General features: G+C 45.3%; 1 pseudogene; it reads left to right on the top strand.

Moving 5' to 3' along the window:
* Nucleotides 1-1,225: 1,225 nt before the first annotated feature.
* The window catches only part of LOC120057617, a 73,670-nt pseudogene continuing 49,663 nt past the window's right edge, over nt 1,226-25,232 (top strand).

Here is a 25,232-nt window from a genome sequence, read left to right as displayed (position 1 = left end):
TGAGAAGCCCGGAAAGACACATCGCAGAAGGGATAGGAACGAACACATCCACGGAACAGGTCGAGCGGAAAAGATGTAAATTGTCACTCGGGAGTGCGCCCACGGGTGAAAGGGGCCCCAGCTGGGACTCCCTAGTAGCAGGACTAACAAAGCCGGCCGAGCGTCCCCCGGCGATAACAGGTGTAGAGGAGGCACTGAGAGAACACATGCAGGGATGGGGCGAGGTGGGGCCAGAGAACAACGAGGGAGTGGGGGCAACTCCACAGGGTGGAATCGAGGTGTCAACAGAGGGCATCGAAGCAGCGGCAGCCGAGTTGGTACGGCAGCTGGGGAAGGTAGTAGGGAAGCCAGTAATCAAAAAAGCAGACATAGTACCACCCAAACCACAGTGGGGATGGGTGAAAAGAAGGAGGTACAATAGAGATAAGTTCAAGCAGCACCAGATGCTGTTTGAAGGGGACAAAGTGAAGCTTGGGAAGCTGATCCTGGACGGTACAGTGAATCGGGAATGCTATATCCCGATTGAAGCCCTGACAGAGGCATATACAGCCCAATGGGGGGAGGTCGGGAAATTCGGCGGGTTGGGACAATTCCAATCGTCGGACAAGACAGACAATGCACACTTCGACTCCCCGATCACAGCCAGCGAAGTGTTGGCCAACCTCAAAACGATTAAGAACGACTCGGCCGCAGGCCCAGATGGTATTAACAGGAAAGGGATGCTTGAATGGGACCCGAAAGGGGAGAAGCTGGCGGGTATGTTCGCAGTTTGGCAACTAGCGGGCAAAATACCAAGGATCTTCAAGCAGGGCCGTACAACATTGATCCCCAAATCAATGGTGGAAGAGGAGCTGAAGGAAATCGGCGGGTGGAGACCGATCACAATCGGATCAATGATCCTGAGACTGTTCTCGAGAATACTGACGGGCAGACTGGAGAAAGCCTGCCCGATCAACCCCAGACAGAGAGGCTTCGTCGCTACCCCGGGATGCGCGGAGAACCTGATGGTGCTAAATGGGATCCTGCACCAGAGCAAGAAAGACCGAAAGGATCTAGCAGTAGTATTCATAGATTTTGCGAAGGCGTTTGATACATTATCACACGAGCACCTCATCCATGTCCTTAGAGGGGGCTGGATAGCCACGTGATTGGTCTGCTAGAGGACTCGTACGAGGGGGTGCAGACGACAATATCAACGAAGGGAGGAGAGATCCCCCCCATAGAGATGAAAACGGGAGTGAAGCAGGGAGACCCGATGTCCCCGCTCCCCTTCAACCTTGCGGTTGACCCACTAATTAACCAACTTGAGGGCATCGGCGAGGGGTTCATGTTCGACGGGGAAAATATAACTACCCTAGCGTTCGCAGATGACCTTGTGCTCATGAGCGACTCATGGGTGGGCATGCAGCACAACATTAATATAGTAGTCTGCAAGCTGGCGGGTCTACGCGTGCAATCAAAGAAGTTTCACGGGTTCATGGTGAGACGTGGCGGCACGGCATTCACCATCAACAACTGCCAGCAATGGGCAATTTGGGGCGAAAAACTACACCTAATCGACCCAGACAAGACAGAAAAATACCTGGGCATGAAAGTTAACCCATGGATGGGAGTTGCAAAGCCAGATCTGGGAGGACAAGTGGCCGAGTGGATCAACAAGATCGACCACTCGGCCCTGAACCCCAGCCAGAAGGTAACCATAATCAACTCGTATGCCGTCCCCCGGGTGATCTACATGGTAAACCACGGGGACATCGGGAAGGTCGAACTTGCCTCCCTAGACATGCTGGTGAAGATAGCAGTGAAAAGGTGGCTGAGCCCTGAACCCCAGCCAGAAGGTAACCATAATCAACTCGTATGCCGTCCCCCGGGTGATCTACATGGTAAACCACGGGGACATCGGGAAGGTCGAACTTGCCTCCCTAGACATGCTGGTGAAGATAGCAGTGAAAAGGTGGCTGAGCCTGCCACCATCCACGTGCGATGGCCTGCTTTACGCCCGGAACAAAGACAGCGGGCTGGGCATAGTAAAACTGGCAAGTGTGATACCAGCGATGCAGGCGCGGAGGGTATTCAGCCTGTCAGTGTCATCAGACCCACTGACCAGGGCGGTGACAGCGTATATAATGCCCCAAGATGAATACGAGAAACGATGGATGCGAGCAGGGGGTGAAAGAGAACACACCCCGAAACTTGGAGAAAGGAAAAAGGCAACACCAGCCGTCGAAGACAGCCCAAGTCAATAGAGCCAGAGGGCACACAAAAAAATGTGAAACAAGCATGCAAAAACCCCAGCAACTGGAGGTGCAGAGAATTCGAGGGCTGGGCATCCCTGCCAATGCAAGGGGAGGGAATAGGTACATTCCATCAAGATGAAATCAGCAACAGCTGGCTTGCGGACTTGCAGGGAAACTTAAATCAGTTTTACCAAATTTCTATCAGCACAATAATGCAACCAGAGGGAAAAGAACTCTGGATCACCTATACTTCACACACAGAGACGCATCCAAAGCTCTCCCTCGCCCTCCACTTAGCAAATCTGACCATAATTCCATCCTCATGATTCCTGCTTACAAGCAAAAATTTAAGCAGGAAGCAACAGTGACTAGATCAATAAAAAAAGTGTCAGATAAAGCAGATGCTAAGCTACAGGACTGTTTTGCTAGCACAGACTTGAACATTTTCCGGAATTCCTCCAATGGCATTGAGGAGTATACCACATCTGTCATTGGCTTCATCAGTAAGTATATCGATGACGGCGTCCCCACAGGGACCGTACGTACATACCCCAACCAGAAGTCATGGATTACAGGCAGCGTCCGCACTGAGCTAAAGGAAAGAGCTGCCGCTTTCAAAGAGCGGGACTCTAACCCGGAAGCTTATAAGAAATCCCGATATGCCCTCCGACAAACCATCAAACAGGCAAAGCATCAATACAGGACTAAGATCGAGTCGTACCACACCGGCTCTGAAGCTCGTCGGATGTGGCAGGGCTTGCAAACTATTACAGACTACAAAGGGAAGCACAGCCGAGAGCTGCCCAGTGACACAAGCCTACCAGATGAGCTAAACTACTTCTATGCTCGCTTCGAGGCAAATAACACTGAAACATGCATGAGAGCACCAGCTGTACCGGAAGACTGTGTGATCACGCTCTCCGCAGCCGATGTGAGTAAGACCTTTAGACAGGTCAACACTCACAAAACCATAGAGCCAGACGGATTACCAGGACGTGTTCTGCGAGAATGCGCTGACCAACTACCAAGTGTCTTCACTGACATTTTCAACCTCTCCCTGTAAGAGTCCATAATACCAACACATGTTTTAGGCAGACCACCATAGGCCCTGTGCCCAAGAACACGAAGGCAACCTGCCTAAATGACTACCGACCTGTAGAACTCACGTCTGTAGCCATTAAGTGATTTGAAAGGCTGGTCATGGCTCACATCAGCCCAGAAACCCTACACCCACTCCAATTTGCATACCGCCCCAACAGATCCACAGATGATGCAATCTCTATTGCACTCCACACTGACCTTTCCCACCTGGATAAAAGGAACACCTATGTAAGAATGCTATTCATTGACTACAGCTCAGCGTTCAACACCATAGTGCCCTCAAAGCTCGTCACTAATCTAAGGACCCAGGGACTAAACACCTCCGTCTGCAACTGGATCCTGGACTTCCTGACGGGCCACCCCCAGGTGGTAACAACACATCCGCCACACTGATCCTCAACACAGGGGCCCCACAGGGGCCCCACAGGGGTGCGTGCACAGCCCCCTCCTGTACTCCCTGTTCACTCATGACTGCACGGCCAGGCACTACTCCAACACCATCATTAAATTTGCCGATGACACAACAGTGGTAGGCCTGATCACCGACAACAGCAAGACAGCCTATAGGGAGGAGGTCAGAGACCTGGCTGTGTAGTGCCAGGACAACAACCTCTCCCTCAACGTGATCAAAACAAAGGAAATGGTTGTGGACTACAGGAAAAAGAGGATCGAGCACAGCCCCATTCTCATCGACGGGGCTTCAGTGGAGCAGGTTGAGAGCTTCAAGTTCCTTGGTGTGCACATCACCAACAAACTAACATGGTCCAAGCACACCAAGACAGTCATGAAGTGGGTACGACAAAACCTATTCCCCCTCAGTAGACTGAAAATATGTGACATGGGTCCTCAAATCCTCAAAAGTTTCTACAGCTGCAACATCGAGAGCATCCTGGCTGGTTGCATCACTGCCTGGTATGGCAACTGCTCGGCCTTCGACCGCAAGGCACTACAGAGGGTAGTGCGAACGGCCCAGTACATCACTGGGGCCAAGCTTCCTGTCATCCAGGACCTCTATACCAGGCGGTGTCAGAGGAAGGCCCTAAAAATTGTCAAAGACTCCAGCCACCCTAGTCATAGACTTTTCTCTCTGCTACCGCACGGCAAGCGGTACCGGAGTGCCAAGTCTAGGTCCAAGAGGCTTCTAAACAGCTTCTACCCCTAAGCCATAAGACTTCTGAACATCTAGTCAAATGGCTACCCTGTCACGTTCCTGACCTGTTTTCTCTTGTTTTGTATGTGTTTATTGGTCAGGGCGTGAGTTTTGGGTGGGCAGTCTATGTTTTCTGTTTCTATGTTGGTTAATGGGTACCTAATATGGCTCTCAATTAGAGGCAGGTGTTTTTCATTTCCTCTGATTGAGAGTCATATTAAGGTAGGTGTTTTCACACTGTTTGTTTGTGGGTGGTTGTCTCCTGTGTTTTCCGTGTCTGTGCACCACACGGGACTGTTTTGGTTGTTCGGTTCGTTTATTGTAGTCTGTGCCTGTTCGTGAGTTCTGCGTGTTTTATGTAAGTTCCATGATCAGGTCTGTCTACGTTGTTTGTTTGTTATTTTGTATAAGTCAAGTATAGTTCGTGTCAGTCTTCGTCTTTTCAATAAATTCATTATGTCAACATACCTCGCTGCGTATTGGTCCACCGATCCTTCTCTCCTCGTCCGAGGAGGAGGAAGACGACAGCCGTTACATACCCAGACTATTTGAATTGCCCCCCCCCCCTCCCTCTCCTCTCCACACAATTGCCAGTCTCTGTTGTCATCTATGCATATTCACTTTAATAACTCCGCACATTGCCTCTGTACCGGCACCCCCCTGTATATATTGTTATTTTTTTACTGCTGCTCTTTAATTACTTGTTACTTTTATCTCTTATTCTTATCCGTATTTTTTGAAGATGCACTGTTTGTTTGGGGCTCGTAAGTAAGCATTTCACTGTAAGGGCTACACCTGTTGAATTCGGCGCATGTGAGTAATACAATTTGATTTGAAAATGTTCAACAACTCCAGCGTTGTACATCACTGGGGCCGAGCTCCCTGCCATTCAGAACCTCTATACCAGGCGGTGTCAGAGTTAGGCCCTTAAAATGTTCAACGACTCCAGCCACCCAAGTCATAGACTGTTTTCTCTGCTACTGCATGGCAAGCGGTACCGATGCACCTAGTCTGGAACCAACAGCACGCTGAACAGCTTCTACCCCCAAGTCATAAGACCACTAAATAGTTAGTTGAATAGTTAACCAAATAGATACCCGGACTATCTGCATTGACCCTTTTTGCATGAACTGTTTTGACTCATCACATACGCTGCTGCTACTGTTTATTATCCGTCACTTTATTTGTAGTTTTATGGTCATATCTACCTCAATTACCTAGTACCTCTGCACATCGACTCGGTACTGGTACCCCGTGTATACAGCCAAGTTATCGTTACTCATTGTGTATTTATTTCCTTGCGTTATTATTTTTCTTTCTGCATTGTTGGGAAGGGCCCATAAGTAAGCATTTCACTGTTTGTCTACACCTGCTGTTTATGAAGCATGTGACAAATAACATTTGATTGGATATGATGTTTACCGGAGGGGCCTATAGGACTGGATGGCTGGATCATAGGTCCCCTGGTATATTGGAAACAGGTGTTAGCATGTTTATGGGTGAGAACACAATTAGGACATAGATTTCACTGAACATGCCTGATAAACATGCTAATACATCAGCACAATTATTATTATTTTTTAACCTTTATTTAACTAGCCAAGTCAGTTAAGAACAAATTATTATTTTCAACGACGGCCTAGAAACAGGGGGTTAACTGCCTTGTTCAGGGGCAGAACAACAGATTTTTGTTGTCAGCTCAGGGATTCGATTTTGCAACCTTTCGGTTACAAGTCCAACATTCTAACCACTAGGCTACCTGCCGCCCCATGTCAAATGCGGTGAACTTCTGACCTTATTCATAGATAATTTATAACATATTACTAACACATTCAGTGAGACATCATTGATTCACTTAGTTAAGCACATTCAGGGACGCAGCATAGGTCCAAATAGCTTGTCATGTGCTCACACGCCTGTTTAGTGAGACACTGTGCATCACTCAACACCTCCGCCATACTGGCCCAGTGCCTCTCCCCACTGTCCTTCACTCAACACCCCAGCCTCCCCAACCATGCTGTCCAAATAATGATCTGCTCTTCCTCTTCTGGCTGCTTCCCAGGGATGTGCAGCGGCAGGAGCTGGGGTTCGGCCCCTACGGAGGTGTACGTCTTCATTATGACTGTCACAGCAGTCCAGGGGCCTTTCAGCACCACACACACACACATACAGGCTCAGACACACACACACACTCACGCACGGTTCTCTTGATGCAGGTGTGACTTTGGGTCTGGGCCAGTGTGCCAGATTGGGGTATGATATCACTGAATGATGTACGTATCAACACAGGACAGACCTGTACATCTGTGGGTTTAATGACTGCTTACAAACACACACAGGGCCTCTGTCAGGGTTGTATCTCCGACACATGCTGGGATCTCTAATAGTATCTCTTTGTTTCTGCACAGACACCTTTTTCCATCATTTAGTTTATCACAAAAAAAAGAGAAAACAGACTTTGGCTCAGATTTCACTCCCATAGATATGAATTAAGTTCCAAGAGTATTGGAATGAAATCCCAACCTTGGAGCCGGCCTTATTATTCATTATCAGCCCATAACTGGCAGATGCTGCTGTAAGAATACTGAAGAACGCTGGCCACTGCCACCCCTTAGAGCTGGCAGCCTGTGTTATGGCTCAAAGGGCCTGTTATAACTCCCAAACACACACACACACGCGAATGTGCATGCACTCATCCATGCACACAGACACAAACACACACGCTCACTGGAGGAAAAAGGAAAATGGAGGGTTTCATTGCAGCAATAAATGTTGATGGTCCAACAGAACAATGTTGAGAGATCAGATTCAGAAAAGCCCCTATTGGGCCGTTTAGAAAACTATTTTGGCCGCAGTGTGAACAGACTGAAACTCACCATTTAGGACACAAATTGCTCAAATGATCTATAGTATTTCTGGTGGAGGCGATCGGAATAGGAGATACTTTTGAGAGAGCTACTTGGTTGACTGAACAAGTCTGTTTTATTACCCAACACTCTCATCCATTCCCTCTCAGGTGGGTGGGCACTGTGCTGGGGTTATGGTGCAGGTATATCAGATCACATACGTATGCGGTGTAAATGAGCTTACCATGAGCTCACTGCGCTGAAGATGGATAGAAAGAGAACAGAAATCATTCAGGATATGTCATAGGAAAAGAGTAAGGCTAAATTATGACTTACACAGAAGGGGTTAACAGTAGTTTATGCTTGCTGGCATACCACACATTTGAATACATTATAAGTATGCGAGTAAAAAAACACCCCATCATTTTTAAAACATTTGAAATGCATTAGAAGGGGTTACTCAGCAGGAGTGACACAGCAGTACATATTCCCAAACACCGGATTTGTGAACATTACACTCTTCCCAGTAAACCAAAATTGGTTCTGTGAAAGTTCCCTGAACATCTTGGCAAGTGTTCTCATAACACAAAAACTGTCCAGTCATGCTGATGATTATAGAAAGTTTTTATAAAACATTCACCAGATGTTGCGAGAACATTCTGTTCTTTAAAGGTTCCCAGAATGTTTCATTAAGTTGTGGGAACAGTTAGGTGAGAACATTGTGTGGACATCACAAAAGATATGTTCTCAAAACACAAAAACTGTCCAGTTGTGCGGATTATTCTACAATGTTTCATTAGGGTGCAAAAAACATTCACCTGATGTTACAAGAATGATTTCTACATTTAGTCTGTTCTTTTAAAGGTTCCCAGAATGTTTCTTTAAATTGTTGGAACATTGTGGGGATATGACAAGTGATGAAAAGAGGTTCCCAAAACACTAAAACTATCTAGTTGTGTCAACATTTAGATAATGTTTGTATCAGGGAGCACACAATGTTCCTTTTGATGTTTTTGCAAGAATGTTGACAGAACAGCCTTTCTGAGTTATTTAAAGGTTCCCAGAACATTTCATTAGGTTGTGGGAAGAGTGTGGAGATAGGTTCCAAAAACACAAAATATGCTCAGGTGTGATGACATTCATACAACGTTTAAGTTACGTTGCAGAGGACATTCCTATAATGTTGTAAGAATGTTGAAAGAACACCTGGTCTAAGTTCTTTATTAAAGGTTCATTTAATTTAATAACATTTAATTAAGTTATGGGAGTTGTCTGGGATGTTGCAAGAATATTCGTGTGATATTCACATAGGTTGCACAGAACATTCCCACAATGTTGCACAATGTTCCACATTTTCCAAAACTCAGTTTATAAGATGTTCATAGCGTATTAGTTTAAAGTTTACCATAATATACGGTGTCCATATTAGGACACTCTCAGTCAGTAAGATTTGAGTCATTCGCACAAAGATTTGAGTCATTCTCACAAGGAGTTGAGTCATTCTCACAAGCAGTTGAAGTTGAGTCAGCAGGAGTTGAGTCATTCCCACAGGAAGTTGACTCATTCTCACAAGGATTTGAATCACTCACAAGGAGTTGAAGTTGAGTTATTCTCACAAGGAGTTGAGTCAGCAGGGGTTGAGTCATTCTCACAAGGATCTGAGTCAATATCACAATGAGTTGAATCATTCTCACAAGAATTTGAGTCCGCAGGAGTTGAGTCAGTCACAATGCGTTTAGTCTTTCTCAAAAGGAGTTGAAGTTTATTCATTCTCACAAGGATTTTAGTAAATCTCATAACATTTGAGTCATTCTCACAAGGATTTGAAGTTGAGTCAGCAGGAGTTGAGTCATTCCCACAGGAAGTTGACTCATTCTCACAAGGAGTTGAGTCATTCTCACAAGGAGTTGAGTCATTATCACAAGGAGTTGAGTCAGGCTCAGTAGGAGTTGCATCAGCCTAAGAATTTCCTCAAAGACTCTTCTTGATCCCTTGTATACTCTCATTCTAACCTAACTCCCTTTTGTTTCATCCTTTTTTCCTTCCCTTCTCTCCTCTCTCTTCCCCTATTGGTGTTAGTGAGAATGCCCGTTTTTTTGTGACAGAATAGTTGGACTTGGACTTGAGGGACCTTACAGCTAAGGTTACATGGGGAAGTAGTGTACAATGTCCATATTCTCGTATTCAAAATAGGGACTCACTTTACAGAGTTGCAGACTGACATGCAACAAGCTGTCACAATTCACTGCAGAATTAGAGGTTCATCCATGTTCTCCAAATGTCAAATTTCTAAGTGTTTTTGACACCTTGGGTTGTTCCTGCTGCTCTGTATCATTCCATTTCTCCAAACATCAAATGTCGAAGTTAACTTCTTATGGCTGCAAGGCAAAGTGTTGAGTAGCCAGTGAAATCGTGCCCATTTCAAACGGCCTCCTACTCAAATCTTGCTCGTACAATATGAATATTATTATTCTATTTGGATAGAAAACACTTTCTAGTTTCTAAAACAGTTGGAATTATTTCTCTGCGTGAAACAGAAGCCCTTCTGCAGCACTTTTCCTGACCAGGAAGTGAAATGTCAGAAATCGATGCTCATTTCAACTTGATGCCTATACATGGTCTTGACACTTAGGAGTCTGCTGACACTCTATACGCCTTCCTATTGGTGTAAAGAGGATGTCAGAGAAGAAATTTTTGTTCTCATCTTGTCTGTGGTGGAAAAAAAACTATTTCTTTGACCTGAGCGTCCACTTCCGGTACTCTGAAGGAAGTGGGATTGACTTCTGTTTTGCCTTCATAACGAACGGCTAACATCTCCGGCTCAAATTTTTTTTGATACATGTGAACATATCATCGTAATGTATGTTTTTTCAATATAGTTTAATCAGATTATTGAACATTTTTTCGGGAGTTTGACCGTGTTCCGTCGCCTGACTGTGTTTACGTGAGAGATTTGGGACACTCGGATACTGGAAATGGTAAATGAATAGGGATATTTCTCATTCTGAATCGAAACAACGACTCATCTGCACAGAGGACCCCCTTTTCAACATTCTGATGAAAGATCAGCCAAAGTAAGACTCATTTTATGATGTTATTTCATATATCTGTCGTGCATGTGAACGTGCCGTGGGCGCCCAAGTGTTTCCCTCTTTTGTGGCTACGCTAATATAGCGATACATTTTGTTTTCGCTGTAAAACATTTAATAAATCGGAAATATTGTTGGGAATCACAAGTTGCCTATCTTTCAATTGCTGCAAACTATATATTTTTCGGAAATGTTTTATGATGAGTAATTAGCTATTTGACGTTGGTGTCTGTAAATATTATGGCTGATTTCCGTGCACTTTCTGATTGTAGCTGAAATGTAAAATATGATTTATACCTGAAATATGCAAATTTTTCAAAAAAAAATATGCTATACAATAAATATGTTATCAGACTGTCATCTGATGAATTTGTTTCTTGGTTAGTGGCTATTTATATCTTTATTTGGTCGAATTTGTGATAGCACCTGATGGAGTAAGAAACTGATGGAGTTAGAAAAGTGGTGTCATTTGCTAACGTGGTTAGCTAATAGATTTACATATTTTGTCTTCCCTGTAAAACATTTTAAAAATCGGACATGTTGGTTTGATTCACAAGAAGTTTATCTTTCATCTGGTGTCTTGGACTTGTTAATGTGTGAAAGTTAAATATTTTTAAAAACTAGCTTTTGAATTTCGCGCCCTGCACTTGAGCTGGATGTTGTCATAAGTGTACCGGTGTCGGGCTGCCCCCGTAAAAGGTTAAGGCACTCATTCCAAATGGTTAAAGTAAGAGTTAAGGTTTAGGATAGGGGTAAAACAAAAAAAATGTAAAACAGGATCCACGACAGTGGTTGAACATACACTCTTCTGATGCAGAGTCATGGGATTACCTCCATCCGCAACACCCTAGCCTACTTGATGGTAATAGTGCTCACTGTTGCCCCTAGTGGCCGGTTTTGAAGGCATTTCCTGTCATCCTCAACGTCAATCTTGAATGATCTCCCTGGTGCATTCTAAACTGCCAATGCACATTTTCTGCACATTTCGCCAATATAAAGGTGATGATTATCTAACACGTGTCAAAGTCTACAACTCTTTTCAGCAAGAATAAGAGTAGCCTATCTGTAGCCACACCTGTTAACATAATCATCATATAATTATTACTCTCCTCATTTTCAAAAGAAATGTGTGTATTTTGTAGCGAATTCCAGGGAAACTCCAGGGAAGAACTGCCCAGGGAACTAAGCCCCCTCTTCCTTCTCTTTCTATTGACTTCTGGCTTCTTCCTCCTATGGGTCAATTGTAGCTGGTCATCACTAGCTTCTATACACACAAAGTCAGAAACCACAGCCGCAAATGTGGATTCCCCAGCCAAAATGTCAAAACGGGCTAATTTAAGGTTAGGGTTAGGCATAAGGTTAGCAGTGTTGTTAAGGTTAACGTTAGAAATTGTAGAAAATGGGCAGGGTTTATGACTTTCTGGGTATAGAAGCTAGTGACGACCACTGTAGCATTGTAGCTAAGCCTAACCTTAACCTTATTCTCCAAACATGCTATGTTAATCCACTTAACCTGTTACGTTAATTATCTTTACCTACTAGGTTAGTTGTCCTAATCTGCTATGTTAATTATCCTAACCTGCTACGTTAATTATCCTAACCTGCTATGTTAGTTATCCTAACCTGCTACATCAGTTCTCCGAACCTGCTATGTAAATATTAGGAGTAACCTGCTATGTAAACATTAGGGCTGTCCCCGAAAAAAAAATCTAAGAATCTTCTGTTCTTTCGACCAATCGATTGGTCGACATTTTTAAACAAATATTTTCCCATATACTGACACATCCTATGTGTTTTAATCAAATCAACTATATTTACTGACCTTGTCTGATGCTTTAAGCACAGATTTGATTAAATAATTAAGACACACAAATGACTAGAGGGAGTCTGACCAGCGATTAATTTCATTGTGCCGGGCCGGGCTCAGACTTGCTGCACTGTGTTAAATAAAAGACAGCGAGTGACTAGCACCCGTTATCTCTCTCTCCTCCCTGCTGCAGCGACCACCACAGAACATCAAAATATTTATCGCGCTGTCTGTGTTGCTGAAGCTGCAACATAATTACAGCCATTTCTGACTGAAAAGTTCCGTCACCGAAATCCCTCATTTGTTTCGAAAAAACATTCCCTATTCCCTCAGCCCTAAAGCTATCTTTACGTGACACGTGTATGCATCGCATGCAGGTGACCAAAGACCTATTCGAACGGCAATTGAACGTTGGTTATGTAATTATTACTCCAGAATGTCCGTTATTCCAGAGGATGATTCGGACGGGATTTGTTTTTTCCAAACTGCCCCGTGTGGTTGCCAAGTTTCTAAATCATACCAAACCATCTTTCCTATAGTGTTGCCAAAATATTTGAATTGAGGAAGTGTGATCACAGTGGCGATTTCAGCATGTAAATCTTGGTGGGCCAAACTCCCCAAAAATGTTTTGATGCTTGCCAGCAAAGCCACTACACAACACAACCCTAAACAGTACATTAATTGCACTATAACGGTGACAAACGGTGCCCACCTGTACATAAAGATGTCCCAACAGCAGAGCTTTCTTTTCAGCGCCATGGAGTAAATCCTTACAACTGCTACACCTGGCTATCAGCGGAGCCTTGTCTGGCAGCGAAACAGTTCATACAGCCTCATTTACTGCCTTATAAAAAAACATAGTTTATATGGCTGACTTGCTTAAACAAATGTGGTTTCTACTGACAATTGAGATGTAGAAACTTTGGCATAAGGGGACGACGAGCAGATAAGAGGCAATCCGTATTTTTGAGAAAGACATTAATGAACGAGCTAGGACTGACGTAGTTGGAAGTTTACATACACTTAGGTTGGAGTCATTAAAACTCGTTTTTCAACCACTCCACACATTTCTTGTTAACAAACTATAGTTTTGGCAAGTCGGTTAGGACATCTACTTTGTGCATGAGACAAGTCATTTTTCCAACAATTGTTTACAGTGTCACGCCCTGACCATAGTTTGCGTTGTTTGTTTCTATGTTTTGTTTGGTCAGGGTGTGATATGAGTGGGCATTCTATGTCTAGTTTGTCTATTTCTATGTGTTTGGCCTGATATGGTTCTCAATCAGAGGCAGGTGTCAGTCGTTGTCTCTGATTGGGAGCCATATTTAGGTAGCCTGTTTTGTATTGTGGGTGATTGTTCCTGTTTCCTGTGTGTTTGTGTTCACTATACGGGACTGTTACATTTTTGTTCGTTTGTCGGTTTATTGTTTTGTTCGTCGTTTAAGTATTCTGATTAAAATGAATACTCACCACGCTGCATCTTGGTCCTCCTCTCTTTCGCCCGATGAAGAACGTTACATCCAGACAGATTATTTCCCTTATAATTCACTGTATCACAATTCCAGTGGGTCAGAAGTTTACATACACTAAGTTGACTGTGCCTTTCAACAGCTTGGAAAATTCCAGAAAATGATGTCATGGCTTTAGAAGCTTCTGATAAATGATGTCAATTAGCCTGAGTCAATTGGAGGTCACCCAACTTGGAATTCCAAGTCGGGAACTCGGGCCTCTTTCTAGAGCTCCGACCTGAAAATCACTAACGTCATGATTCGACCTTGTTTTTTTCAGAGTTCCAAGTTGTCTTGAAAGCACCATAAATCCAGAGAATGCCAGACTTTGATGACAAAATTTGCCCACGAAAGACCGCCACGCCACCTTGCTGTTCAAGTAAGCACAGCACAACAAGGTGAGTCCAAAAATGTATTGCATGCTGCTGCATAAATTATGTAAAATGCCAGGGAGATATGTATAATGTAACTAAGAAAGTAATACTAGGTGTATGCTGAGTAGTAAGCTGTTAGTATCCCATGTGACTCACCCTAATAATTTGGTCCCTTTCCCTCTCCTAACTTAGCCTACTGTTCTGACTTGGACATGTAGCCTGTAGCCTGTTTTAGAGAAATGTCATTGTCATTGTCTGCTTACATGCCCCCTTCATTTATCCTACGTTTCTGACTTGGTGTACAGGGAGAATACTGTAAGAACGGCCCATGTCCTGCATTCTGTTGCTGTACATTTCAAAGTGCTGAACAAATAGTTACAGTTGAAGTCGGAAGTTTACATATACCTTAGCAATATACATTTAAACTCAGTTTTTCACAATTCCTGACATTTAATCCAAGTAAAACGTCCCTGTTTTAGGTCAGTTAGGATCACCACTTTATTTTAAGAATGTGAAATGTCAAAATAATAGTAGAGTGATTTATTTCAGCTTTTATTTCTTTCATCACATTCCCAGTGGGTCAGAAGTTTACATACACTCAATTAGTATTTGGTAGCATTGCCTTTAAATTGTTTAACTTGGGTCAAGCGTTTTGGGTAGCCTTCCACAAGCTTCCCACAATAAGTTGGGTGAATTTTGGCCCATTCCTCCTGACAGAGCTGATGTAACTGAGTCAGGTTTGTAGGCCTCCTTGCTCGCACATGCTTTTTCAGTTCTTCCCACAATTTTTCTATGGGATTGTCAGAGCTTTGTGATGGCCACTCCAATACCTTAACTTTGTTGTCCTTAAGCCATTTTTCCACAACTTTGGAAGTATGCTTGGGGTCATTGTTCATTTGGAAGTCCCATTTGCAACCAAGCTTTAACTTCCTGACTGATGTCTTGAGATGTTGCTTGAATATATCCACATATTTTCCATCCTCATGATGCCATCTATTTTGTGACGTGCACCAGTCCCTCCTGCAGCAAAGCACCCCCACAACATGATGCTGCCACCCTCGTGCTTCACGATTGTGATGGTGTTCTTCGGCTTGCTCGCCTCCCCTTTTTCACTCCAAACATAGCGATGGTCATTATGGCCAAACAGTTCTTTGTGTCATCAGACCAGAGGACATTTCTCCCAAAAGTACAATCTTTGTCCCCATCTGCAGTTGCAAACCGTAGTCTGGCTTTTTATGGCGGTTTTGGAGCAGTGGCTTCTTCCATGCTGGGCGGCCTTTCAGGTTATGTCGATATAGGACTCGTTTTACTATGGATATAGATACTGTAGAAAAGGCCCATGGAGTTGGTGGAATAATCCTTTAATTCATGGCCACTTACTCAGCTGGGCCAGGGGCGCTTTAATTAGGTCAGGTGGCAATGACCGACAGATCTCATCCACATAAAAGGAGGAAAAGGGCATCGCCTGATCTCGCTGCTTTCTCTTCCTTAACTCCGTCTGCTCGAGAAGTTCTGTGTGTCCATGAATCCACGTAAGTCCACCGCCTCTGTTACCTTTCATCTGAACTATCTGTTGCGAGCGGGAGAGTGGGCCATCAGTTATTGTTTATAGTTATTATCGCGGAGCGCGGCTTGGAGCGCACGCTTCAAACATATTGTGTAATGTGAATTGTCAATGATCGCGGCCCTACGGAACCTCATAGGCCAATTATGCAATCGATATGGTTAATATGTAATTAAATTAATTACATGTACACATGAAGACAATTGAAAGGGTGAAATGAGAAACGTCATTGTTTGCTAACTGATCGACTTTGATATCAAACTAAAGGGGATTATAGATTGAATGACCATTCACTGTTTGTATTTATTTCATGATTATGATAAATAGTTAAGAGCCTAAATGACTCACGGGTGATTACTATTGACTTAATGAACTGGATTGTTGAATTCCCTAATTATGTTAATAATGAATGATTGTTATGATTTGATCTTTGTGATTATGAATTTGATTGGATACATGTTATTTGTTTCCTTTATGCAGCACAGACTACTCAGTAAATATACCACTTTATGGTTAAAGGAATTCCTGCCTCAGTCTCATCCATTCCTCTGTCACCTGACACGTGACCACCTGTTCACCTTCACTGTCAGTCATCCTACCTGTCCAGCTACCCACACAGATTCCACTAATCTTTCAGATACTTTTGTATCTGTTTCCTCCAACATCTTCACAAGGTCCTTTGCTGTTGTTCTGGGATTGATTTGCACTTTTCGCGCCAAAGTACGTTCATCTCTAGGAGACAGAACGCGTCTCCTTCCTGAGTGGTATGACGGCTACGTGGAAAGTGGTGTTTATACTTGAGTACTATTGTTTTTACAGATGAACGTGGTACCTTCAGGCGTTTGGAAATTGCTCCCAGTGATGAACCAGACTTGCAGAGGTCTACAATTTCTTTCTGAGGTCTTGGCTGATTTCTTTAGATTTTCCCATAATGTCAAGCAAAGAGGCACTGAGTTTCCAATTGACTCCATGTGACAAATAACATTTGATTTGATTTAAACAGTGCAATTGCACTTCAGATGCTTTTTAAGGGTATGGATGAGAAAGTTAATTTATAATTTCCAAATATTTAGGTCAGTTGTATGCTGCTGCTTTGTGATATAATAACAGCAAGAGTTGCATTAAATAGGCTCAATATTTTTTACTGATGCATTTGGTAATATTCAATTCATACACACAAAACATATTAATAAAAGCATTTACTGTGTCACGCCTTCCGCCGAAGTTGGTCCCTCTCCTTGTTCTGGCGGCGTTCGGCGGTCGAAGTCGCCGACCTTCTAGCCATCGCTGATCCTCTTTTAATTTTCCTTTGGTTTTGTCTTGTCTTCCATCACACCTGGTTCCAATCCCATTCATTATATGTTGAGTATTTAACCGTCTGTTCTGCTTCATTGTCCTTGTCTGTTTGTTTTGTAAGCTATGTGCAAGTTATGTTCTGGTTTTGTACCAACTTGTATTATTTTGGTTTTCTGAGATTTTTTAGCACTTATTAAACTGCTGCATTTTATACCAAGTTCGATCTCCTGCGCCTGACATCCCTGCCACCAGCACGCACCCTTACAGAATCACCGACCCAGGATAGAGTCAGCAGGAGCAGGTACCCCGGTTATAAAGGTGGAGGAGCGCGTCCGAGAGCACGCAGCAATCTTTCACCATCTTGGCACCGCCATGGACCGCTGGGAGAGACAGGGAGTTCTTCCAGCGCCTCCACCAGCACAACCGGTGTCTTCTCTGAGCACCCCTTTTCCACCTTGTTCCAGTGGGATTTGTCTCTCCCTGCCCCAGGAGTACGACGGAGAGGCTGCGAACTGCCAGGGGTTCCTGCTTCAACTGGAGCTATACCTTGCCACCGTCCACCCGGCTCCATCGGGCCGTGAGAGGGTGTCCGCCCTCGTCTCGTGCCTCACCGGGAAAGCCCTGGAGTGGGCCAATGGGCATGGTGACGCAAGGGGGTCATACGGAGAGAATTAGTCTCTTCCTTATTGACTCTGGTGCGTTTCCCGTGGTGCTCGGCCTACCCTGGTTAGCTTGTCATAACCCCAATGTTTCTTGGTCACAGAGGGCTCTCACGGGGTGGTCGCGAGAGTTCTTGGGTAGGTGTTTAGGGGTTTCCATTGGTGCTACTATGGTGGAGAGACCAGATCAGGTCTCCACCGTGCGCATTCTCCTGAATATGCCGATTTGGCTCTCGCCTTCTCCTCATCAACGGGGCAATTGTGCGATAGATCTCCTGGTAGATGCAGCACTTCCCAGGAGTCACGTGTATCCCCTCTCACAGGAGGAGACGGAGGCTATGTAAACATATGTCTCCGAATCCCTGTGTCAGGGGTACATTCGGTCCTCCACTTAACCCGCCTCCTCGAGTTTCTTTCTTGTGAAGAAGGAGGGAGGTCTGCGCCCGTGTATTGACTATTGGGGTCTGAATCAGATCACTGTGAGGTATAGTTACCCGCTACCGCTCATAGCCACAGCGATAGAGTAAATTTCTTCACCAAATTAGATCTCAAGGGGCGCTTACAACCTGGTGCGTATCCGAGAGGGAGACGAGTGGAAGACGGCTTTCAGTACCACCTCTGGGCACTATGAGTACCTCGTCATGCCGTATGGGTTGATGAATGCGCCATCAGTCTTCCAAGCCTTTGTAGATGAGATTTTCAGGGACCTGCACGGGCAGGGTGTAGTGGTGTATATTGATGACATTTTGATGTACTACGCTACACGTGCCGAGCATGTGTCCCTGGTGCGCAAAGTGCTTGGTCGCCTGTTGGAGCATGACCTGTACGTCAAGACTGAGAAATGCCTGTTCTTCCAGCGGTCCGTCTCCTTCCTAGGGTATCGCATTTCCACCTCAGGGGTGGAGATGGAGAGTGACCACATTGCAGCCGTGCGTAATTGGTCGACTCCAACCACGGTAAAGGAGGTGCAGCGGAACTTAGGGTATGAAACCTACTACTACCGGAGGTTTATCCGGGGGTTTTTGTCAGGTAGCGACTCCCATTACCTCACTGCTGAAGGGGGGCCCGGTGCGCTTGCAGTGGACAGCTGAGGCGGACAGGGCTTTGAGTCACCTGAGGGCTCTGTTTACCTCGGCTCCCGTGCTGGCCCATCCGGATCCTTCTTTGGCGTTCATAGTGGAGGTTGACACGTAAGAGGCTGGGACAGGAGCTGTGCTCTCTCAGCGCTTGTGTACGCCACCGAAGCTCTGTCCCTGTGCCTTCTTCTCGAAGCAGCTCAGCCCGGAGGAGCGAAACTATGACGTGGGGGACCGGGAGTTGTTGGCTGTCGTAAAGGCCTTGAAGGTGTGGAGACATTGGCTTGAGGGGGCTAGACACCCTTTTCTCATCTGGACTGACCACCGCAATCTGGAGTACATCCGGGCAGCGAGGAGACTGAACCCTCGCTAGGCAAGGTGGGCCATGTTTTTCACCCGTTTTGTGTTTACCCTTTCTTACAGACCAGGCCCCCAGAAAGCGAAGGCAGACACATTGTCCCGGCTGTATGACACAGAGGAGAGGCCCATGGATCCCACTCCCATACTCACCGCCTCCAGCCTGATGTGTGGGAGCTGGACACGGACATTGAGCAGGCGTTACGTGCAGAGTCCGCTCCCATCCAGTTTCCCGCTGGGAGTCTGTACTTCCCGTCTGCTGTCCGTGACCGGTTGAACTATTGGACCCACATGTCACCCTCCTCTGGTCATCCTGGGATCGGTCGGGAGTGCGCTGTTTGAGCGGGAGGTACTGGTGGCCTACCTTGGCTAAGGACGTGAGGGTTTATGTTTCTTCCTGCTCGGTGTGCGCCCAGTGTAAGGCTCCTAGGCACCTGCCCAGAGGTAAGCTACACCCCTTACCCGTTCCACAGCGGCCTTGGTCACACCTGTCGGTGGATTTTCTTACTGATCTTCCACTCTCAAAGGGTAACACCGCGATCCTAGTCGTTGTGGTACGGTCGTCTCCTCCCTCTGCCCCGTCTCCCTAAGGCCTTGTTAACACACGTCTTCCGGCACTATGGGGTGACGGAGGATATAGTGTCTGATCGGGGTCCCCAGTTCACGTCTAAGGCCTGGAAGGCGTTCATGGAACATCTGGGGGTCTTGATCAGCCTTACTTCAGGGTTTCACCCCAAGAGTAATGGGCAGGTGGAGAGAGTGAACCAGGATGTGGGCAGGTTTCTGTGGTCCTATTGCCAGGACCGGCCGGGGGAGGGGTCGGAGTTCGTGCCCTGGGTCGAGGTGGCACAGAACTCACTCCGCCGGTTCTGGCACCTTGGCATCAGGGTCAGACCGAGGTTCCTGCCTGGACGACTGGTTCAGGCACGCGGAAGAGACATGGGCAGCCGTCCGTGTCCACCTTCAGCAGGCCGTGACACGTCAGAAGGTTAATGCAGATCGCCACCGCAGTGAGACCCCGGTGTTCGCACCGGGGGACCGGGTCTGGTTCTCGACCCGAAACCTGCCCCTCCGCCTGCCCTGCCGGAAGCTGGGTCCGCGGTTTGTGGGGCCATTTTACGAGTTTTGTTATACAGTTTTGTTACAGCTTCCACCCGAATACTGTATTAACCCCTCATTCCATGTGTCTCTCCTCAGGCCGGTGGAGGCTGGCCCGCTCCAGGAGTCTGAGGTGCAGGAGTTCCACCGTCTTCGTCCAGATCGCCCTGTGCCTCGCCCTCCGGGTCGTACCCGAGGCCGGGGGGGGGGGGGGGGTTACCGTCACGACTTCCACCGAAGTTGGTCCCTCTGTTCGGGCGGCGTTCGGCGGTCGAAGTCGCCGACCTTCTAGCCATCGCTGATCCTCTTTTCATTTTCCTTTGGTTTTGTCTTGTATCACACCTGGTTCCAATCCCACTCATTATATGTTTTGAAAGTGGTCTACGATGTGTACTAGCACCGTGACACACAAACAGCTGCGGTGATGACCTAATGATTAACGTGCGCTGCACATAGCACGCCAAGGCACACACTGGGCACAGTCAATGAAGCCTCTCCTCTCTCAGCTCCACATGTGGAGAGGAGGAGAAAGCCCATAGCTCAACGGTCTGTGACCTATACGAGCTCTTAACTCTATTTTATTAAAACTGTATTGTTGGTTAAATTTGTCCAAAAACAAAAATATTTCCTGAGCTTTGTTATATCACTTTTTTTTTTGTAATTTATAAGTGTGTTATTTAATGTGATTCTATCGGCTATAGTAGTAAAGGCCACACTGAACATTTCATACATTTTTTTAAAAATATATTTAAAAAATATCTAAAGGGGTCCTAAAATTCCAAATCAAATAGATAAATGATCCATGCATACCTTTTATGTTGTGCAACCTGCTTATAATGTCTCTCCTTTGTTGCAGAACCACACACAAATCCAATTTTACCATGTCCAACCACAAGTCCCTAATAAACATGTTAACTTTGGCTCTGTCTCTGTTGTCTGCTTTCTCTCTGACCGGAACAGAGTACCCCGGCTAACATCTATCCAACCAGTTACCTATCTTGGGGTTTAATAGACTATTTTTCTAATTTGTTTACATCCCTGTTTGTGAGCATTTCTCCTTTGCCAAGATAGTGGCTTGTAAATAAGATGACATTGCTGAAGTAGGCAAATGTTTAGTAGGAAACAACTTTGCCATCATTATCATGTTGTCAAATTTACACTGAACAAACAGCTAAACACAAAAGACAACAATTTCAAAGATTTTACTGAGTTATAGGTCATATAAGGAAATCAGTCATTTAAATAAATAAATTAGGCCCTAATCTATGGATTTCACATGACTGGGAATACAGATATGCATCTGTTGGTCAAAGATACCTTAAAAAAAAGGTAGGGGTGTGGATCAGAAAACCAGTCAGTATCTGATTTGACCACCATTTGCCTCATGCAGCGTTACACACCTCCTTCGCATAGAGCTGTCAGGCTGTTGATTGTGACCTGTGGAATGTTGTCCCACTTTTCTTAAATGCCTGTGCGAAGTTGCTGAATATTGGCGGGAACTTCAACACGCTGACATACACGTCAATCCAGAGCATCCCAAACATGCTCAATGGGTGACATGTCTGGTGAGTATGTAGGCCATGGAAGAACTGGGACATTTTCAGCTTCCAGGAATAGTGTACAGATCCATGAGACATGGGGCCGTGCATTGTCATGCTAAAACATGAGGTGATGGCGGTGGATGAATGGCACAACATTGGGCCTTAGCATCTCATCATGGCATTCAAATTGTCATTGATAAAATGCACTTGTGTTCGTTGTCCGTATCTTATGCCTGCCCATACAATAACCCAACCGCCACCATGTGGCGTTGAAATAAGCAAATCGCACGCCCACAAGACGCCATATACGCTGTCTGCCATCTGCCCGGGAACTGTTGAAATCAGGATTCATCCTTACAGAGCACACTTTCCAGTGTGCCAGAGGCCGTCGAAGGTGCGCATTTGCCCACAGTCAGGTCAAGACCCTGGTGAAGAACGACGAGCATGCATATGAGCTTCCCTGAGACGGTTTCTGACAATTTGTGCAAAAATGATTTTGTTGTGCAAACCCACAGTTTCATCAACTGTCCAGGTGGCTGGTCTCAGATGATCCTGCAGGTGAAGAAGCTGGATGTGGTGGTCTGCGGTTGTGAGTCCGGTTGGATGTACTGGCATCTTGAGACATCTTGAGACATCTGTGGCATTTTGTTGTGTGAAAAAGCTGCACATTTTACAGTGGCCTTTAGTTGTTCCCAGCACAAGGTGCACCTGTGTAATGATCATGCCATTAAAAAGCATGATCATTAAACAGGTGAACCTTGTGATGGGGACAATAAAAGGCCACTCATGGGTGCTGAGGAGTATTTCTGTCTGTAATAAAGCCCTTTTGTGGGGGAAAACTCATTCTAATTGGCTTGTCCTGGCTCCCCTGTGGTTGGGCCTGGCTCCCAAGTGGGTAGGCCTATGCCCGCCGAGGCCCACCCGTGGCTGCTGAGCCCCTGTCCAGTCATGTGAAATCCATAGCTTAGGGCCTAATTTATTTAAATTGAATGATTTCATTATATGAACTGTAACTCCGTAAAATTTGGGGAATTGTTGCAGACCCCTTGACCTTTTCCACATTTTGTTACGTTACAGCCTTATTCTAAAATTAATCAAACACATTTTTTCCTCAGTAATCTACACACAATACCCCATAATGACAAAGTGAAAACAGGTTTTTAGATATTTTTTGGGGACAAAAAAACAGAAATACATTACTTACATAAGTATTCAGACCCTTTGCTATGAGACTCGAAATTGAGCTCAGGTGCATCCTGTTTACATTAAGCATTCTTGAGATGTTTCTACAACTCCCACAGTTGACAGTGCATGTCAGAGAAAAAAACAAGAACTACAAGACATGATTGTGTCGAGGCACAAATCTGGGGAAGGGCACCAAAACAATTCTGCAGCATTGAAGGTACCCAAGAACACAGTGGCCTCCATCATTCTTAAATGGAAGAAGTTTGGAACCACCAAGACTCTTCCTAGAGCTGGCCGCTGGACCAAACTGAGCAATCAGGGGAGAAGGGCCTCGGTCAGGGAGGTGACCAAGAACCCGATGGTCACTGACAGAGCTCTATGGAGATGTGGAGATGGGAGAACCTTCCAGAAGGACAACCATCTCTGTAGCACTCTACCAATCAGGCCTTTATGGTAAAGCGGCCGGACGGAAGCCACTCCTCAGTAAAAGGCACATGGCAGTCTGCTTGGAGCTTGCCAACAGCCACCTAAAGACTCTCAGACCATGAGAAACAAGATTCTCTGGTCTGATGCCAAGCTTCACGTCTGGAGGATACCTGGCACCATCCCTACGGTGAAGCATGGTGGTGGCAACATCATGCTGCAGGGCTGTTTTTCAGCGGCAAGGACTGGGAGACTAGTCACTATCGAGGGAAGATAAACGGAGCAAAGTACAGAGAGATTCTTAATGAAAACCTGCTCAAGAGTGCACAGGACCTAAGACTGGGCCGATTGTTCACCTTCCAACAGGACAACAACCCTAAATGCACAGCCAAGACAATGCAGGAGTGGCTTTGGGACAAGTCTCTGACTGTCCTTGAGCCAGAACCCGATCGAACATGTCTGGGGAGACCCAAAAAATAGCTGTGCAGCGAAGCACCCCATCCAACCTGATAGAGCTTGAGAAGAACTTGTAGCATCTTTGTTTGAGAAACTCCCCAAATACAGGTGTGTCAAGCTTGAAGCATCATACCCAAGTAGACTCGATGCTGTAATCGCTGCCAAAGGTGCTTCGACAAAGTACTGAGTAAAGGGTCTGAATACTTGTGATAATTCCATTTTTTTCTAAGGCTGTCATGTAACAAAATGTGGAAAAAGTCAAGGGGTCTAAATACATTCCGGATGCACTGTATATGTGAACATTGGTCATATGCAATCAATTAAATTCCTGCATGCAAAGTTGGGCAGCTGTACCATTCGTTTCCAGGATCAGTAGACAGCATGGTCAGAGAGATCAGTTGTTTCAGCCCCCGGGTTATCCCCATTGTGGTCCAGTAGACCAATAACATATGATGTTGGCTCTTTAGTTCAGTTGGCCGGAGGTTTTCTCTTCTCTAATGACTGCACAGCAACATCGTTCCCATCAGCGCGTGGGAGGAGTGAGTGACAAATGAACATGGTTCATATTTATATTTTGGCAGAGGAAGGCTGGGATAATGGCTAGGTTACAGTCTCATGACCACTTTGAAACACCAGGGACCAAAAGCCCCTATTAGTTAGATTTTCTGTGTGTCGTCAGTCGGTTCTCCTAAAACAAGGAAAGCCAAGGAAAGGGAGCGGGGTGGGCCTCAGCATGCTAAAATCTGAGTTTGGCAATCCATCCCTGCTAACATTTTACTCCAATTTGCTCTTCCGTTTTAACTTTTTAATGTTTTGGCTCTCCCTCCTTGGAAGGAACCGAGGAGTGTCACTTTGTGTCAGTGGTAATGGACTGTCAAGGCGGCATGTTCATCCATTTATTTATTTTTTACTCCAGATTCCTGTGATATGGTAAAACAACTCATGCGTTGGTTTGTTTGTGTGTCTTTGAGGTCAGAGAGAGCCTGCATGGCGGCTGGGCTGAGTCTTGGCCGCCTACCCTGTCATAATGCCTCACCTCTCTGGTACGAGATGCTCCACACATAGATATAGTCCACCCGTCACAGAACATTGACTCAAATGGGAATGTCCGTTCTCGAAATTATATTTATATGGCTCCACATGTAGGAACATTGTTTCTGAGGACACAAAGGACTGGACTGTGCGTCAGCGTTTTATATCGTGGCATGAAATGTATACAGATGGAGGCTAATGTCTGTGCAACAGATGATGTTACATAATGTGAAAGAACGTCGTCTAAGATACACCATAATTAATAGAATATAAAAAACTTTATTGTAAAGGACAACATTTTTAAAAGGGAGCGACCTCAGATTGGCATAGTAAATTATCTTGACTTTACCCAACTAATATTCTCACAAGTAATCTTTTCAACTAATATTCCCACACACTTAATTTAACTTTTTATCATGGTTGTTTATCAAGG

Source organism: Salvelinus namaycush, chromosome 12 (assembly GCF_016432855.1).
Source record: "Salvelinus namaycush isolate Seneca chromosome 12, SaNama_1.0, whole genome shotgun sequence".
NCBI classification, from domain to species: Eukaryota; Metazoa; Chordata; class Actinopteri; order Salmoniformes; family Salmonidae; genus Salvelinus; species Salvelinus namaycush.
This window is presented reverse-complemented; position numbering and strand designations above follow the sequence as displayed.